This window comes from Hypanus sabinus, chromosome 14 (assembly GCF_030144855.1).
Source record: "Hypanus sabinus isolate sHypSab1 chromosome 14, sHypSab1.hap1, whole genome shotgun sequence".
Classification (NCBI taxonomy): domain Eukaryota; kingdom Metazoa; phylum Chordata; class Chondrichthyes; order Myliobatiformes; family Dasyatidae; genus Hypanus; species Hypanus sabinus.
Genome location: NC_082719.1, coordinates 100,220,902 through 100,239,497, shown reverse-complemented (window position 1 = coordinate 100,239,497; position 18,596 = coordinate 100,220,902). Strand labels below are relative to the sequence as shown.

General features: G+C 42.5%; 1 protein-coding gene across 3 annotated transcripts in view; it reads right to left on the bottom strand.

The window, feature by feature from the left end:
* The window catches only part of LOC132405022 (methyl-CpG-binding domain protein 3-like), a 127,966-nt gene that overhangs the window by 100,414 nt on the left and 8,956 nt on the right, over positions 1 to 18,596 (bottom strand). The window lies entirely within an intron of this gene.

Sequence of the window (18,596 nt, the reverse complement as noted above, 5' to 3'; positions counted from 1 at the left end):
ACAAGGAAGTGTGCAAGAGCGAAAATTCATACATACACCATACAGATTGATACACTCAGTTGCAACTTTATTAGGTACACTAGTACACCTGATCGTTAATGCAAATATCTAATCAGCCAATTATGTGGCTGCACTCAATGCACAAAAACATGCAGAAATGGTCAACACAAACAAAATGCCAGAGAAACTCCATAGGCCAAGCAGCATCTATGAAAACTAATAAACAGTTGATGTTTCAAGCTGAGACCCTCCATCAGGACTGGAAAGAAAGGGGGAAGTAGACAGATTCAGAAGGTGCAGGGAGGGGAAGGAGTACAATCCAGAGATGATAGGTGAAGCCAGATGCTGGGAACTGATAGTTCTAAACATCTAAGTGAAAAAGAAATATGACTTAAGTGACTTTGACCATGGAATGATTGCTGGTTCCAGAAGGGGTGGTGTGAGTATCACAGAAACTGCTGATCTCTTGGGATTTACAAGCACAGCAATCTCGAGAGCTTACAGAGAATGGTGCAAAAAGCCAAAAACTTCCGATGAGCATCAGTTCTGTCGGTAAAAATGCCTTGATAATGAGAGAGGCCAGAGAATAGCCAAAGTGGTTCAACCTGACAGGAAAGTGACTGTAGCTCAAACTACAACAGTGGTGTGCAGAAGAGCATCTCTAAATGCACAACGCATTGAACCTTTAATGTGAATGAGCTATAGCAGCAGAAGACCACGAACATACAATACAGTGGCCACTTTGTTAGGTACAGGAGGTACCGAATAACGTGGCCACTTAATCTATATTTTTTCCCAACAACTAATGTGACAGAGCAAAACGCTACTTTGCTCCAAAGCGTCTCTCCAGAAGCAGAAGGCAAGGCATCCACACCTAATGAAGGTCACAAGAACAGCAGGAACAAGCTTGATCACATTATTTAGATCAAGAAGCTGTGAGTGCCAGCAGTTGTTTCATAAAAAGGTAGAAGCAGTGCAAAACAACAAAAACACTGGCAAAGCTAGTGCGAGCACGTCTACTAGTAGAGAGAACAGGCTACGAAGTCAAGGACAGTTTTGAGGAAACCTTTATGTAGGCTTCACGAAAGCATTTTGCAATTATATCTCCACTGCGCCACCCCCATAGACGGTCCCAAACTCAGCTGTAAAAGGAGGAGGGTTGGGCCTGGGGCTAACCAGCCCAACCTAGAGCTACAAAAATGCCAACAGAAGCCCCAAAGACTTCAAGGGCTCCGGGGAGCTGTTGTCAGTGGCCTACACCCCAGCAGGGGTGATGGGCTTCACTAAACTCCCCACGACCAACCCCGAGAGTATAGGAAGACTTGTTCCTTCACAAACTTGTAATGAGATTTCACCAAAAATATTTTGAGGAAGTTGACTTGGCGGGTTGTTGTTTTTTGTTGTTCCTTTTGGGCAGCACCCTTGCCATTTCTTTAGCAATTTTTGTCTTTTTTTGTTATACAAGGCCAAGTTGGTCAACACAGCACAGGAGGAAAGTGTGCAAGGGGCCGGCTGGAGTCGAATCCGGGACCACTCACCACAAAGTCCAGTGCGGATGCCACTACTGGCTTTGACTTAGTGGGCAATTTCTATTAATTCATGTATGAATGAGTTTATCATAATAGGGTATCCATTCCATGTATTTGTTTATTATTATTATTAGTTTATTCTGTATCCTACAACCATCAAGCTGCTGAACTGGCATGGACAATTTCACTCACCTAAACACTGAACTGAGTCTGCAATTGACTCACTTTCATGGACTCTACAACTCAAGTTTGAAGTATTCTTTCTCTATGTCTCTCTCTATTATTTGTTGTTTTTTTCTATTTATACAGTCTGTCTTCTTTTGCACACTAGCTATTTGTCAGTCTGTGCAGTTTTTCATCAATTCTCAAGAATTTCTTTGTTCTATTCTGAATGCCTGCGAGAAAATTAATCTCAGAGTGGTGAATAATCATTAATTTACTTTGAATTTTATTTTGAGAATGTCAAAGGTAACATTTCACAGGAATAAAGCTATTTTCCTGCCCTTTGTAGAGTTTAAAGAGGCAGCATGGTAGCCTAGTGGTTGGTGTGACGCTCCAGATGTTCCAGAGTTCAATTCCAGCCTCGTCTGTTCTCCGTGTTCACTTTGGGTTTCCTCCAGCAGCTCCAATTTCCTCCCACGGTCCGAAGATGTACTGGCTAGTAAGTTAATTCATCATTGTAAATGGTCTCATGATTAGGTTAGGGTTAAATAGGTGGGTTGCTTAGCAGTGCAACTCTGAGTCGAAAAGAACTATTACGTGATGAATGGATAGATAAAGAAAGAAAGTTAATGACTCTTGGTGAGGAAATACTACATACCAAAGGGGCCTATCAGATAAATTTGGGATATGTTCTAATAAAATCCATCATGTTGGCATGAAGGGAAAGGCTGTGGGGAGCGGGTGTGAGAGACACATTCATTTTCGACGTTGAAGAATGGGAAGATATAACCACAATCAGACCTGAAGCATTCTTCAAATCAAGTGAGCTAATGTTTCAGGATCCCTCTGCAAAATGTACCCCAGAATCCACAATGAAAACGTTTATTTATTCAGAGATACAGTGCAGAACAGACCCTTCCAGCCACACCTAAGCACAGGACAATTTACAATGACCATTTAAACTACTAACTGGTACGTCTTCAGACCGAGCACCCAGAGCAAACCCACACATTCCACGGGGAGAATATACAGACTCTTTATAGATGTTGTCGGAATTAAACTCATAACTCCGATGCCCTGAGCTGCAAGAGTGCCAAGGTAATCGCTATATTAACGTGGTGCCCACAGAATGCTTAACCATGGAACAGAATTGCTGCGACAGAGTTTTATAAATAGCTTTCAAATCCAAAGCCTGTTACGTAAATGAGTGAGTTGCTGAATCACACCATGCACTGAAAACCATCCACTAGCACTCCTAACATTTATATCAAACCCTTCAAGGAAGTAATTTGTATCAGTCCTATAAAATAAATTCTTTAACTTCCTAGCTAATCTTTAAACTAGTGAAACATAAAGTGACACCATCACTGGATTTTGCAAAGAATCCAGAAATAGCACAAGCCTTAGATTGAGAGACTGATGTGGAATAGGTTAAGGTTGGTTGTAGGTTGCAGGCCAAGGGGCCTGTAATGTGCTGTCCTACACTCAGTGGCCACGTTATCAGGTGCACTGTACACCTGCTTGTTAATGCAGATATCTAATCAGCCAGTCATGTGGCACCAACTCAATAGATAAAGCATGCAGGCATGGTCAAGAACTTCAGTTGTTCTTCAGATCAAACATCAAAATAGGGAACAAATGTGTTCCAAGTGACTTTGAGCATGGAATAACTGTTGGCCCCAGATGGGATGGTTTGAGCATCTCAAACAGCTGATCTCCTACGATATTCACATATAGCTGAGTCGAGAGCTTGCAGAGAATGGTGAGAAAAACTAAAACACCCAGCAAGTGGCAGTTCTGTGGGTGAAAATGCCTTGATAGAAGTTGGACGAGAACAGCCAAACTGGTTCAAGTGGGCAGGAAGACAACCACAACTCAAATAACCACATGTGCAGAAGAGCATGAACAAACACTCAGTGGACACTTTATTAGGAAAACGATGTTCTAATTGGTGGTAATCTGAAATTGTTGTCTTCCATACGCCAATGTACAGCAGGAAGGATTGCTCCCAGTTTGATGATTCAAAGCCAAAGTACCATGTAACTTTACAACAGTCCAGGAAATATACATTAATTGTAAATAAAAAGGGAAAAAAGCCGTTTACATATTCCTGCCGCTGCTTATAAGGAGTTTGTAAGTTCTCCCCATAACCATGTTAATGTTATACCTATATAGGACCCTGGTCAGACCCCACTTGGGAGTACTGTGCTCAGTTCTGGTCGCCTCACAACAGGAAGGATGTGGAAGCCAAAGAAAGGGTGCAGAGGAGATCTACAAGGATGTTGCCTGGATTGGGGAGCATGCCATATAACATATAACCATTTGACAATCACAGCACGGAAACAGGCCATCTCGGCCCTCCTAGTCCGTGCCGAACTCTTAATCTCACCTAGTCCCACCTACCCGCACTCAGCCCATAACCCTCCACTCCTTTCCTGTCCATATACCTATCCAATTTTACCTTAAATGACACAACTGAACTGGCCCCTACTACTTCTACAGGAAGCTCATTCCATACAGCTATCACTCTCTGAGTAAAGAAAACCCCTCGTGTTTCCCTTAAACTTCTGCCCCCTAACTCTCAAATCATATCCTTTCGTTTGAATCTCCCCTACTCTCAATGGAAACAACCTATTCACGTCAACTCTATCTATGCCTTATGAGAATAGGTTGAGAGAACTCAGCCTTTTCTCCTTGGAGCAACGGAGGATGAGAGGTGACCTGATAGAGGTGTATAACATGATGAGAGGCATTGATCTTGTGGGTAGTCAGAGGCTTTTTCCCAGGGCTGAAGTAGCTAACATGAGAGGGCACAGGTTTAAGGTGCTTGGAAGTAGGTACAGAGGAGACGTCAGGGGTAAATTTTTTTTAGAGAGTGGTGAGTGCATGGAATGGGCTGTCGGCAACGGTGGTGGAGGCAGATACAATAGGGTCTTTTAAGAGACTTCTGGATAGGTACATGGAGCTTAGAAAAATAGAGGGCCATGAGATCATAAGATATAGGAGAACTAGGCCATTCAGCCCATCGAGTCTGCTTCACCATTCAATCATGGACTGATCCAATTCTTCCAGTCATTCCTACCCTCCTGCCTTCACCCCATACCCTTTGATGCCCCAGCTAATCAAGAACCTATTTATCTCTGCCTTAAATACATCCAATGACTTGGCCTCCACAGGTATACCACCATCTGCCTAAAGTAATTTCACCGCATCTCAGTTCTAAATGGCCGTCCTTCAATCCTGAAGTTATACAGTCTTGTCCTAGAATCCCCTACCATGGGATTCTAAGTACATGTTCGGCACGGCATTGTGGGTCGAAGGACCTGTATTGCGCTGTAAGTTTTCTATGTTCTACATGGGATTTCTGTGGGTGCTCCAGTTTCCTCCTACAGTCCAAAGACATAACACTTGGTAGGTTATTTGGTCATTGTAAACCATCCCGTAATTAAACTAGGATTAAATTGGGGGACTGCTGGACGGCATGGCTCAAAGGGCTGGAAAGGTTTGTTCTGCACTGTATCTCCACAAATATATAAACTTCAACACAGAGATTAGCTTTATTTGTCACAAGTATGTTGAAACATACAGCCAAATGCCTCGTTTGCCCCAATGGCCAAAACAATCCGAGAATTGTACTGGGGCAAACTGCAAATGTCACTATGGCCAACACAGAATGCCCACAACTCACTAACCCTAACATTTTTGGAAGATGAGAAGAAACCAGATCACCTGGAGGAAATGCAGATGTTCTCAGGGAAAACCTATCAACTCCTTACGGATAGCGGCTGCAATCAAACCGACTGGCGATAGCTGGCACCCTAGAGCAATTTCATCAACAGCTATGCTACAGACATTACAGCAATGGACTGACCTGAGGAATACAGAAGATGTCTCAAACTTTTCTAAATGCCTAAAAATGGGATGCACAGCTCAAAAATAGAAAATAATTACAACATGCTGCAACACTTTATTGCTAACTCCTCATTGTCAACAGTAGCTCGATAGATGATTAAAAATTAAAAATAAAATCACTCTTCTGTCAGTTGCTTTCTCTTTTGCCTGCTGTTCCTAAAGGCAAATAAGGTATTAACTTATGTGAAACCTGCAATTGTTAAATTTAGGGGCGAAGAAACACAAGATACATAAAAAGAAATCACATCAATAAATTTGAAATGCATGCTGATTACATAACTGAAGATATTTTAAATTTATTGAAATATTAGAACAGTTAAAAAGCGATGCCTCAAAAAGGTGGCATCCATCATTAAGAACCCAATCACCCAGGACATGCCCTTTTCTCATTGCTACCATCAGGAGGGAGGTACAGGAGCCTGAAAACACACACTCAATGTTTCAGACATCAAAATAGGGAATAAATGTGTTCCAAGTGACTTTGAGCATGGAATAACTGTTGGTCCCAGATGGGATGGTTTGCGCATCTCAAACAGCTGAAAAAGTAAAACCCTCCACCATTTCATTTCTGAGTGGACATTTAACCCATGAAGACTATCTCACTATTTTTTTCCTTTCTTCTTGCTCCCTTTTTATACTATTTTTTAAATATATCTCTTATAATTTATAGCTTTTATTATGTATTGCAATGTGCTGCTGTCACAAGCAACAAAATACACAACATATGTCAGTGAAATTGAACATCATTCTGACTCTAAATACTCTTGAAAGCCAGTGAAAAGCTGTTCTGTTGAATGTTGAATGCCAATTTTAAATTTGGTACCCACATTTATGTTATTAAATCCCTCTGAAAGACTGCTATTGCAAGGTTCCATGTATATGGTGCAATCAAATACCGTAGATATGTTATTAATTCCTGTTCAAGCAATATAGCTCTTGTCATCACCTCTCACCCTCATCCTTATTTTACACATCTACACAAAGTTCAAAGTAAAATTTATTTTCAAATTACAACATGTCACCACATTCAACCGAGATTCTTTTCTGCAGGCGTACTTAGCAAATCTATTGAACGGTAACTGTAAACTGTAAACTAACTGTGCACATGCAGATACAAATAAATAGCAATAAATAACAAGCATGAAATAACAATATAACAGAGTCCCTAAATGAGTGTAGCTATTCCCTTTTGTTCAAGAGCCTGATGATTGAAGGGTAGCAACTGTTCTTGAACCTGGTGGTGTGAGTCCTGAGGCACCTGTACCTTCTACCTGATGGCAGCAGTGAGAAAAGAGCATGGCCTGGGGGGTAAGGCACATGCAACAGACTGCCATTCCTCAAGTCCTTGTTCTTCTTCACAGTTCTAAAGGGGCTCCAGATAATCTCCAGAAGCATCAGTTCATTTGTTGAGTAGGTAAACTGCAGCCTTCACACTTAGAGTACTGTGAACAATTTTGAGCTTCTTATCTAAGAAAGGATGTGCTGACATTAAGAAGGCTCACAAAAATGATCCTGGGCATGTATGATTAAGAGGTTAATATACGAGGAGCCCAAACACAAACAAGAGAAAACCTACAGATGCTGGAAGTCGAAGCAACACACACAAAATGCCGGAGGAACTCAGCAGGCCAGGCAGCATAGACTGGTGAAGGAGATACAGCTCTGGAGAAAGGGGAGGCTGATAGGAGATGACAGAAGGCTACGTAAGAAAGAAAAGAGGGAAGAAGCAACAGAGGGAAGTGATAGGTAGGTAATGAGATAAAGTGAAAGAGGGAAATGGGATTGGAGAATGGCAATAGGGGGTGGGGTTGCATTACCAGAAGTTCAAAAAAAAATCGATGTTTATGCCATCAGGCTGGAGGTACCCAGACAGACTACAAGATGTTGCTCTTCCAACCGGAGTGTGGTCCCATCACGACAGTAGAGGCAGCCATGGACTGACATGTCAGAATGGAAATGGGAAGTGGAATTAAAATGGGTGGCCACTGGGAGATTCCACTTTTTCTGTCAGAGAGTAGGTGCTCGGTGAAGCAGTCTCCCAATCTGCATCGGGTCTCACCAATGTTAAGGAGGCCACATCAGGAGTACCGGATACAGTAGATGAACTCAACAGACTGACAGGTGAAGTGTCGTCTGACATGGAAGGACTGTTTGGAGCCCTGATGGTAGTGAGGGAAGTGGTGTAGGAGCAGGTATGGCACTTGTTCTGCTTGCAAGGGTAAGTGCCAGGAGGGAGATCGGTGGAGAGGGATAAACACCCAAAGGAGTTGTGTAGAGAGCAATCCCTGTTGAAAGCAGGAAGTGTGGAGGGGGTGGGGGAGGAAAAGTGGTGGGACCCTGCTGGAGATGGTGGAAGTAACGGAGATTATGTGCTAGACACGGAGGCTGGTGGGGAAGGCGGGGGGGGGGGGGGAGGTGGTGTGGTTGGTGAGGGCAAGAGAAACCGTGAGGGCAGACATGTAACACACAAAATGCCGGAGGAACTCAGCAGGCCAAGCAGCACCTATGGAAAAGAGTACAATCGATGTTTCGGGCCAAGACCCTTCAGCAGGACTGGAAAAAAGAGGAGGAGTCAGTAGAAAAGTGGGGGGAGGAGAGGCAGAACATTTTGTCCTCAGTAAGGACCACACCTTTGTCCCCCTACACCCTCACCTGAGTGAGTACCATGCCTGACATGACGCTGACTCCTTTTCCGCCGCCTCCATCTCCAGACCTATTTCATCAGCAATGATTCTCCACCCTGCAGCGATGACCTTTCCTCCCGTCTCCTACCCTCCTCCTCTTGGACCAGCACTTAAGTACCATCACAAAGAAGTTCAACAGCACCTCTACTTTCTTAGAAGTTTCCGTAGATTCAGCATGTCCACCAAAAATTCTGACAATAGATGCACAGTGGAGAGAATCCTGACTGGATGCATCACAGTGTGGTATTGTAACATCAATGCCCAGGAACAGAAAAGCCTTCAATAAGTGGTGGATACAGCTCAGTCCATCACAGGCTAAGCCTTCCCCACCAATGAGCAAATTTCCGAAGAAAAACAGCCTGATAAGGGTTACAGCCCGAAAAGTCGTCACTACCTCCTCCTATAGATGCTGTCTGGCCTGCTGAGTTCCGCCAGCATTTTGTGTTTTTATTTAGCATCCATCATCAAGGACCCCACCATCCAGGTCATGCTCTGTTTTTACTACTACCGTCAAGGGGGAGATACAGAAGCTTTAGGATCCACACCATCAGGTTCAGGAACAGTTATTACCCCTCAACCACCAAGCATCTGAAATGACATGATCACTTTGATCACTACAACTCTGAAGTGATTTACAACTAATAAACTCACTTTCAAGGACTGTAGAACTCATGTTCTCAGTAATAATTGTACAATTTGTCTTCTTTTACACATTGATTGTCAGCTTTTTACATAGTGTTTCATAAATTCTACTGTATTTCTTTATTTTAATGTGAATGCCTGCAATAAAACTAATCTGAAGGTAGCATATGGTAACATAAACATACATACTTCGATAATAAATTTCATTTTGAAATCTTACTTTGAACTTTGAAGTACACTCAAAGTACTTGAGTACTAAAGTACCCGTGGCCACTTTATTAGGTACATCCGCTTATTAATGCAAAGACATAATCACCCTGTTATGTGGCAGCAACCTAATGCATAAAAGCATGCAGACATGGTCAAGAGGTTCAGAAGAAACATTAGAATGGGGAAGAAATGTGATTTAAATGACTTTGGACATAGAATGATTGTTGGTGCCAAACAAGGTGTTTTCAGAATCTCAGAAACTGCTGATCTCTGGGATTTTCAGGCACAATGATGATCTCTAGAATTTACAGAAAATGGTGCAAAAAAACATTTTCAGTGAGTGGCAGTGCTGCGGGTGAAATTGACTTGTTAATGAAAGAGGTCAGAGAATAGCCAGAATGGTTCAAGCTGTCAGGAAGGCAACGATAACTCAAATAACCACATGTTACAACAGTGGTGTGCAGAAGAGCATCTCTGCACACACAACACATCAAAATCTGAAGTTGATAGGCTACAGCACAAGACCACAAACATACATTCAGTGACCACTTTATAAGTTACAGGAGGCAGATAATAAATTGACCACTGAATGTATTTACCACATGAAGTCACTGTTCCAGACATAATTAGAACTCACTCTGGGTCAAACTACCCTGCTTAGCTCTTTTAAGACTCTCCGTTCTTGACCCTTTCCCACTTTACTTTCTCTGGAGATAAGAAATGTATGGAATTTTGCCACATGAGCCAAGAATCTGTTGTGCAACATGTATCAACCCCTTGCCAAAACTATACTATGCAATTTAACAAATGCCTTGAGTTTTTCTCCAAAACACAATTGCTTTCTCATCCTCAGAACTTTACAATGAATTATTCATAGTTTCTTACTGACCTGCAATGCACCTCTCCAACCCGACACTTTTATCAGTTCATTGATTTCAAAGATTCTAGCCAACGTTTATAAAAACTGTTTCATAGCCTTTAACTCATTTTAACCCTTGCACTCTACTTGTTCTCTCTGATCCGAGACTGTTTCACTTCCTGATTAACACACAGTAAATGCAGAGACAGAGAAGCCCGCAGGTCAGGCAGCCTCTATGATGGGCAATAAAGAGACAACATCATTTTGGGCAGATCCCTTCAATGGATCAAGATGAACGGACTGGCCAGAGATGCCCGCAGCCCCCACTGAAGGGACCTGGCCTGAAATACCCACAGTTCCCATGAAGGGCTTGGCCTGTAGCGCCTGGCGCCTGATGAAGGGACTTGGCCTGAAACGCCTGGCTTGCTGAGCAACGGACTTGGACGGAAAAGTCAACTCTTCATCGCTCTCTGTAGATTCGGCTGGACCTACTGAGTTTATCCAGTATTGTGTGTGTGGGGCTCAAGATTTCCAGCATCTTCAATATGTTGTGTCTGAGGTTGGTACTTGTCATAGATTAACACAAAAAATGCTCTAGGAATGCAGCAGGTCAGGCAGCTTCTATGGAAAGAAATAAAGCATCAGCATTTCGAGTGAAGCCCCTTCCTCAGGACTGGAAACATCTCGGTCCAAAGCGTCAGCTATTTCATCTTCTCCATAGATGCTGCCTGACCTGCCAATTTCCTGCAGCGTGCACAGATTTCTTGTCTTTATTACTTTCCATTGTTCACAACCAACTTTAACACCAGAACAAGGAAAAATGATTAATAAAAATACGATTCTTTCTTCCAAATGTGAAGACCATGGAGACATACGTGTCAGGCTGTATTAGTGGCAAGGAAAAGGCAGGAAGCAGACACATGGCCACAATTTCTGGGAAAAGTTAGGGCCTGCACCATTACTGCATGCTAATGGCATGCCGGTGAGCAATTTCTCAAACAGAGACCTACTGCTTTTCATTAGAGGCAAGCAGAGGACTGAACTAAACAAAGTACAGTCCAAATCATCAATCAAAAAGATGGACTCACAGGTCAAAAGCATGATTTGAGAATGGGATAAGCTCAGAAGAGAAATAAAAGGTATTTCCAACACCAAGTCAGTATTTTTCTTAATACATGAGGGACAATGCAGGATATCAACAAGCTCATTAGCTGAATTTCTGTGACTTGCAAGAAGTTTAAAGAAAATTATCCACGTGCATGTAATGTGGAAGCAGGTTCACGGGTTCGGTGAGACAGAAGGCATTGGTTACAAATAAGTATATTAATCATTTATATACAAACTGTAAAAGATTCGACCAAACATCTAAGTCCTCAAGTTACGTAAACTACAAAAACTAAATCTTCACCAAACTGATACTTGGCTAAAAGTACCAGTCTGGAGCAAACTTTCCCAACGATTCTTTGGTACTGGCCGTGACCTCAGTATGAAGAGGAATCTTGAGGCAAAAGGAAAAGAGAGGCCAAGCCTCCTGCACATGGTATTCTTCTACCCTTGAGGCACCCGGTGCCGTGGCATACAAGCCAACCAATGGGAAAGGGAGCCCAGCCCACAACTTTTAAACGGGCCAATCAACAACCAACATGGCAGAAGGAGCTTTCAACTGGCAAATAAGCCAACCCCCTACATGAAAGTCGCGACCCTCAAACCAATATGGCCTTCACAAATGTCACTAACTATATACAAAACACAAAAGTAAAATACATACCCAGTACTGCAACACAATAGTCACCAGCAAGGTGACAGCGCATTAAAATGTTGATTTCTAGGTCAGAAACTCTATAACTCTGGTTAGTCTGCACATGGAGTATTGTGTTTACCTTGGTAGCATAAGTTAGCACAATGCTATTACAGCTCTGAGCATTGGCGTTCAATTCCAATGCACTCTAGACAACCTTCCTCTGGGTTTTCCTGTTTCCTCCCACAGTCCAAAGACATACTGGTAGTAGGTAAACTGGTCATTGTAAATTGTCCTGTGATTACGCTCAGTGGGGCTCGAAGGGTCAGAAGGTCCTTCCTTGCACAGCATCTCTAAATAAATAAGTAAGTGCTAGTCACTTATAGGGAAAATGTAGAAGTTTTAGAAAGGTGCAAAGGAGATTTACCAGGATGTTGCCTGGATTAGAGGGCATATCTTATGTCTTAGGTTTTGTGAGTGAAGTCGGACGAGAGAGATGTACAAAACATAGATACAATGGACAACCAGAGACTTTTACCCAGGGTGGAAATGTCTAATACAAGACGGTATGATATTAAACTGATGGGAGGAAACTATGGGGGGCGGCGGGGGGGAAGATAAGTTTTTTTTTAAAAAGAGAGTTGTTGGTGTGTGGAACGAGCTGCCAGAGATGGTGGTAGAGGCAGATACATTAGGGACATTTAAGAAACTGTTAGATGAAAGAAAAATGGAGGGCAACGTGGGAGGAAATGGTTAGACTGATGCTAGAATAGGTCAAAAGTTCAAGAGAATATCATGAGCCGAAGGGCCTGCACTGTGTTGTACTGTTCTATGTTCTACATTCTAAGCTGCTAGAGACAAGGATTGGCCCAGAAGAAATTTGATTATGGGGCGTGGTGCAGCATTAAGTAGAATTTCATAACAGGGTTAAGTAATGACAGCAACAAGAATGTATAGAAGCAAATTTCAAAAACGTCACTGCCATGATGCTGAAAATTGTATTGCTTGAAGTGAGAGAGGAAAATTGTAATTTTGTGGAATCACTGATATTTGCATTCAAGGAGACCATCAATTTTTATTTTTGTAATTCAGTAGACAGCAAAAGCGCGCCTTCATTTACCACACCTTATTCTAAAATATGATTAGTCATTGCTAAAGTACTTTGACTTCAGATCCCTTAAATTACCACACTGTGACTCACTAGTGATTCACTACTGAGTTCTACGCAGTCTGTTGCCACAATGATATCAAAGAATACATACGATACATACAGAATTATAGGGTGTTGAAATGTAGATAATGAACATAAAATTCTGCCAAGTTGACTTTTGGTCAACTTGCCCAAGAAACATATTGCTAGAAAGATCACCAGCATGTGCCTCAGGATTTGAGAGCAAGTGCAGAGTTACCTTGCTCCAATTGTAAAGTGCCTTCACATCTTATGAAGAAAGGTTGAGTGAAGTAGGGCTTTGATCTTTAGAGTGAAATACGATGAAAGGTGAAATGTGTAAGATTGAAAGGCAAAGATAGAGTGGACGGCCAGTGCCTTTCTCCAAGGGCAGCAATAGCCAGTTCTAAATGACATAGTTTAAGGCAGGGGTTTCCAACCTTTTTGATGTCTGTAGACTTCAGGTTGGGAACCGCTGGTTAAAGTGAATAGAGGAAAGTTTAAGAATGAACCTATGTACAATACCTCACTAATTTTTTTCTTTTATTTTATTTTGTGCCACATTTTATAACTATGTGCCCTCTGGTCCTAGACTCCCCAAGAAAGGAGACATCCTCTCAACATCCACTCTATCTGGACCTTTCAACATTCAAAAGGCTTCAATGAGATTACCTCCACCCCCGCCTTCATTCTTCTAAATTCCAGCCACTATAGGCCCAAAGCTGTAAAATGTTCCTCATATGATAACTCTTTCATTCCTGGAATCATTCTCCTGAACTTCCTCTGAATGCTCTCCAATGTTAACACATCCTTTCTTCAATACGGGACCCAAAATTGCTCACAATACTCTAAGTGAGGCCTCACCAGTGCCTTATACATCCTCAGCATAACATCCTTGCTTTTATATTCTAGTCCTCTTGAAATGAATGCAAGCATCCCATTTGCCTTCTTCACCCTGCAAATTAACCTTCAGGGAAACCTGCACAAAGACTCCCAAATCCCTTTGCCAGCAATATTAAACCAGATTCAGATTTGAACACGGGTCAGATTTATACAGATTAGCACACTGTCCGTCAAAGAGCCCATACTGTACTGCAGGGAAGCAGTGGCAAGATAAACAATGGAACAGGCACAAGAGATGAATAACTAACTCTTGGTTCGACTTGTGTTCTTATTTCTTCAAATGTTCTTGGACCTAGTTTTTAATGCAGAAAGATGCAGAGTTTAAAGAAGGAAGACAAAAAAGGAATACAAAGAAAGTGGGAGCAAGGTAAATTTAATATCACTTACATATACATCACCACACATCTCCCAGAGATTCATTTTCTTGTGAGCATTCACAATAAATACAAAGAAACACAATAAAACTAATGAAAAAAAGCAAAGATGGACAAATTACTAGCATACAAAAGACAACTGCTAGCAAATACAAAAGGAAAGAAAAACAAAATAATAAAAAATAAGGAATAAATGTCGAGAACTTGAGATGAAGATTCCTTAAGTCCATAGGTTATGGGAACAGTTCAATGACGTGGTGAATGAATTTACAAGAGCCTGATGATTGAGGGGTAATAACTGCTCCTGAACCTGGAGGTATGGTTGCTGAGGCTCCTGTACCATGTTCTTGATGGCAGCAGCAAGAAGAGAGGGAGAAGAAAGTTCTACACAAACATCTGGGAGAGCTTTTGAATGCAAGTGATAAGTTACCTTGCTACAATTATAAAGGAGCCTCACAGCATCATGACTTTTGAGGAAAGGTTAAGCGAGGTAGGGCTTTCCTCTTTGGAGAAAGAAAGGATAAATGGTGAGGTGTGTAAAATTAAGGGACATTTAGCGTCCAGGGAGGAGTAACATCTCTGGTGAAGGGGTTTGTTGTTTCCATTTCCAGGACTGCTCACTCACCTTTGGTCCCCACCAAACACTCAGTTCTCACCTGTGGCACCACTAAGCTATTTGCATGTGGCAGCTGCCACACTGCTTCAAAGGGCAGGCTAAACCAGGTGAGGGTAACTGGCAGACTCACACCCCGGTGAGATAGGGACATGCCTGTCCTTGCACGTGAAGTCAGCTATGGTGAACTGGGTAGACAAGATCTACAGTGAGATGCAATGGCCAGGAAGGCAGTTCTGCAACGCTTCACGGACAGCAAAGAGTACGACAATGCGGAGAAGTTATAGCCATCCACTGTAACCACGGAAGTCCCCAATTTGTGACGACTATGGTTACCACTGCATTGTTCAAATTTAACTCAGACATCTGAGATCAAGAATGAAACTGCCCCACTGCAACAGCTTTTTCACTTTAAAAACTCTCCCACACACGTTTCCTGTAATTGTAGGACACAATGGACAACGAATCGCATCAACAATAGAAGTACAGGTCCTAAGCTTGGTGATCAGGTGATCACCAGACAGTTTCCAACTGGGATTTAACATTGGAATTTTCATTTAGATTTTAGATTTAGTGATAGAGCACGGTAACAGATGCTTCAGGCCCAACAAGCCCACATCGCTCAATCACACCCATGTGAACAATTAACCAACTGACCAACTCGTCTTTGGAATGTGGGAGGAAGCCGGAGTACACTAGGAAAACCCATGTGGTCATGGGAATAATATACGGGCTCCTTACAGACAGCAGTGTGAGTTGAATCTGGGTCACTGGTGCTGAAATAGTGTTACGCTGTTACAGAGTTATATACTACCTTTTCAGAGTATCTAGAGGCAAAAATGCAATCTTTTGCAGATCTAGATTTTCCTGGCAATTCATTGCATTGTTGAAATTTAACTCAGAGAAGTGATGCTTTTAGTAAAATTAAACTAGCGCAGGACACAAGGCCATAAGACAAGAGATTAGGCCATTTGGTCCTTCTAGTCTGCTGGTCCATTGTGGCTGATTTATTATCCTTCTCAACCCCATTCTCCTGCCTTCTCCCCGTAATATAAAACAGCCTTACTCATCAAGGACCTATCAACCTCTGCTTTAAATATACTTAATGACTTGGCGTCCACAATTGTCTGTGGCAATGATTTCCACAGATTCACCACCCACTGGCTAAACAAATTGCTCAACTCCATTCTAAATGGACATCCCTCTATCTTGAGGCTCTGTCCTCCGGTCCAAATCACCCACTATAAGGAACATCCCTGCAAATCTACTCCACCTAAGCCTTTCAATATTCGATAGGTTTCAATGAGAAATTCCCCTTCCCCCATTCTTCTAAACTCCGCTCAGTACAGGCCCAGAGGCATCATGTGCACATATGCATAGTGCAGGGCACTGGGGAATGACGTAGAACAGAGAGACCTGTGGGTACAATTGTGGTTGTGCAAAAAAAAAAAGAGTACTGTTTCTCCACTCAAAAGACTTGGGCCATCGTGTTGCAGCCATACAAGATGTTGGTGAGGCCACACTTAGGAGTATTGTGTGCAGCTCTGTTCACCATACCATAGGAAGGATGTGGTTAAGCTAGAGAGCGAGCAAAGAGCTATTTAAGAGCGTTGCTGGGACTGGAATGGCTTTAGTTATGAGGAGAGACTAGATAGGCTAGGACTGCTTTTCATGAGGAACAGGAGGCTGAGGGGAGAAATTTGTAAAATTTGATTTTATTTCGAGATACGACTTGGAACAGGCCCTTCTGCCCACCAAGTGGCACCTCTCAGTAACCCAGTTACTTAACCCTAGTCCAATCATGGCAAACAATGTACAACCTTACTTAGGGGATGCTGGTACTGAACTCCGCACCGAGCTGGAATAGCATCTCGGTAACCGCTCCACTACTGTGGCATCGTTATCCAGAATAAGGACGTTTAAAAATAGATAGCACAGGGTTAAGGTGAAAGGCAAAAGATAAAAAGGGAACCAAAGAAGTAGGTTTATCGCATAGTGATGGTGGTTCCCAACGAGCTGCTAGAGGAAGTGGTAGACGCAGGTACAGGATAGCACAGTAATGTAGAACTTAGCATGATTGCTCTACAACACTAGCAATCGGTCGGCCAAATTTGAAGACAGAATATAATATTAATGTTAAGACTCTTGGCAATGTGGAAGATCAGCGAGATCTTGGGGTCTGAGTCCATAGGACACTCAAAGCTGCTGCACAGGTTGACAGTGTTGTTATGAAGGCGTATGGAGTAATGACCTTCATCAACCGTGGGATTAAGTTCAAGAACCAAGAGGTAATGTTGCAGCTATATAGGACCCTGGTCAGACCCCACTTGGAGTACTGTGCTCAGTTCTGATCACCTCACTACAGGAAGAATGTGGAAACTATAGAAAGGGCACAGAGGAGATTTACAAGGATGTTGCCTGGATTGAGGAGCATACCTTATGAGAACAGGTTGAGTAAACTTGGCCTTTTCTCCTTGGAGCGACAGAGGATGAGACGTGACCTGATAGAGGTGTATAAGATGATGAGACGCATTGATCCCGTGGATAGGCAGAGGCTTTTTCCAGCAACATTGGTAGAGGCAGATACAATGGGGTCTTTCAAGAGACTCTTAGATAGATACATGGAGCATAGAAAAATAGTGGGCTATGCGGCAGGGAAATTCTAGCAGTTTCTAGAGTAGGTTACATGGTCGGCACAACATTGTGGGCCGAAGGGTCTATAATTTGCTGAAGCTTTCTTGTTTTTATATGTTTAAATCAGCGATCGGGGTTCGATTCCTGCCGCTATCTGTAAGGAGTTTGTATGGTCTTCCCATACAGTGTGATTTTCCTCCAGGTGCTCCAGTCTCCCCCCACATTCCAAAGATGCACAGATTAAGATCCGTAAATTGTGGGCATGCTATGGTAGCACCAGAACCTTGGCAACACTTGTGGGCTGTCCCCAGCACATTCTCACAATGTACTGGACGTCAGTGCAGACGTTGCAGTTCACTATATCATTTGATGTTGCGGCTTGTTGGGCCAGAAGGGCCTAAATAATTTCAAAATATCCCTAAATAATTTCAAAATGTTGCATGTTTTCATCGGTCAAATTGTTAGTAGCTTGGAATGTTATTGATTAGTGTTTTTTTTTTAAACATACACAATCTCTGACAGCTTTAACAGACAGCCGTCCGAGATGAATGACTTGATTTCTGTTCAAAGCCAGACAAGTTATTTTCAATCTGAGGTGACTAGCATTGCCACTGGGTCTCATACAGGTTTGTGCTGACTTCAGGAAGGAATTTCACACCAGACACCCATTCCAGTAATGGATCACAGTATGGAGAATGATGCAGCCAAACACTCTACACCCAAAATAAACCACCTTGAACAATTTCCAAATAAGACGATAAGATGTTGGAGCAGAATTAAGCCATTCAGCCCTTCAGATGCCACTTAATGTTGAGGAAAAAAAAGTTCCACTTAATCTCATTCAACCACAAAACCTACTTCCACAGCATTTCAATATCTTCTAAGCGATGCTTTGCAAAGTCTTTATGGGTAAGTATATACTTAAGCGGTATTTCTAAGCGGTATGTGTGGAGTAAATCTAATACTGTGCATCAGCGGGGTTACACCATCTCTACTGTAAAATATGGTGGAGGTAGCATCATGCTATGGGGCTGCTTTTCAACAACAGGGGCTGGGAAATCTGGAGTGATGACTGCTGCTAAATACAGAGAGATCCTGGATAAAAACATGCTGGCCTCGGCCAGAAAGCTTAAACTGAGGAGGAACAACTTTCTTCATTTGGAGCTCT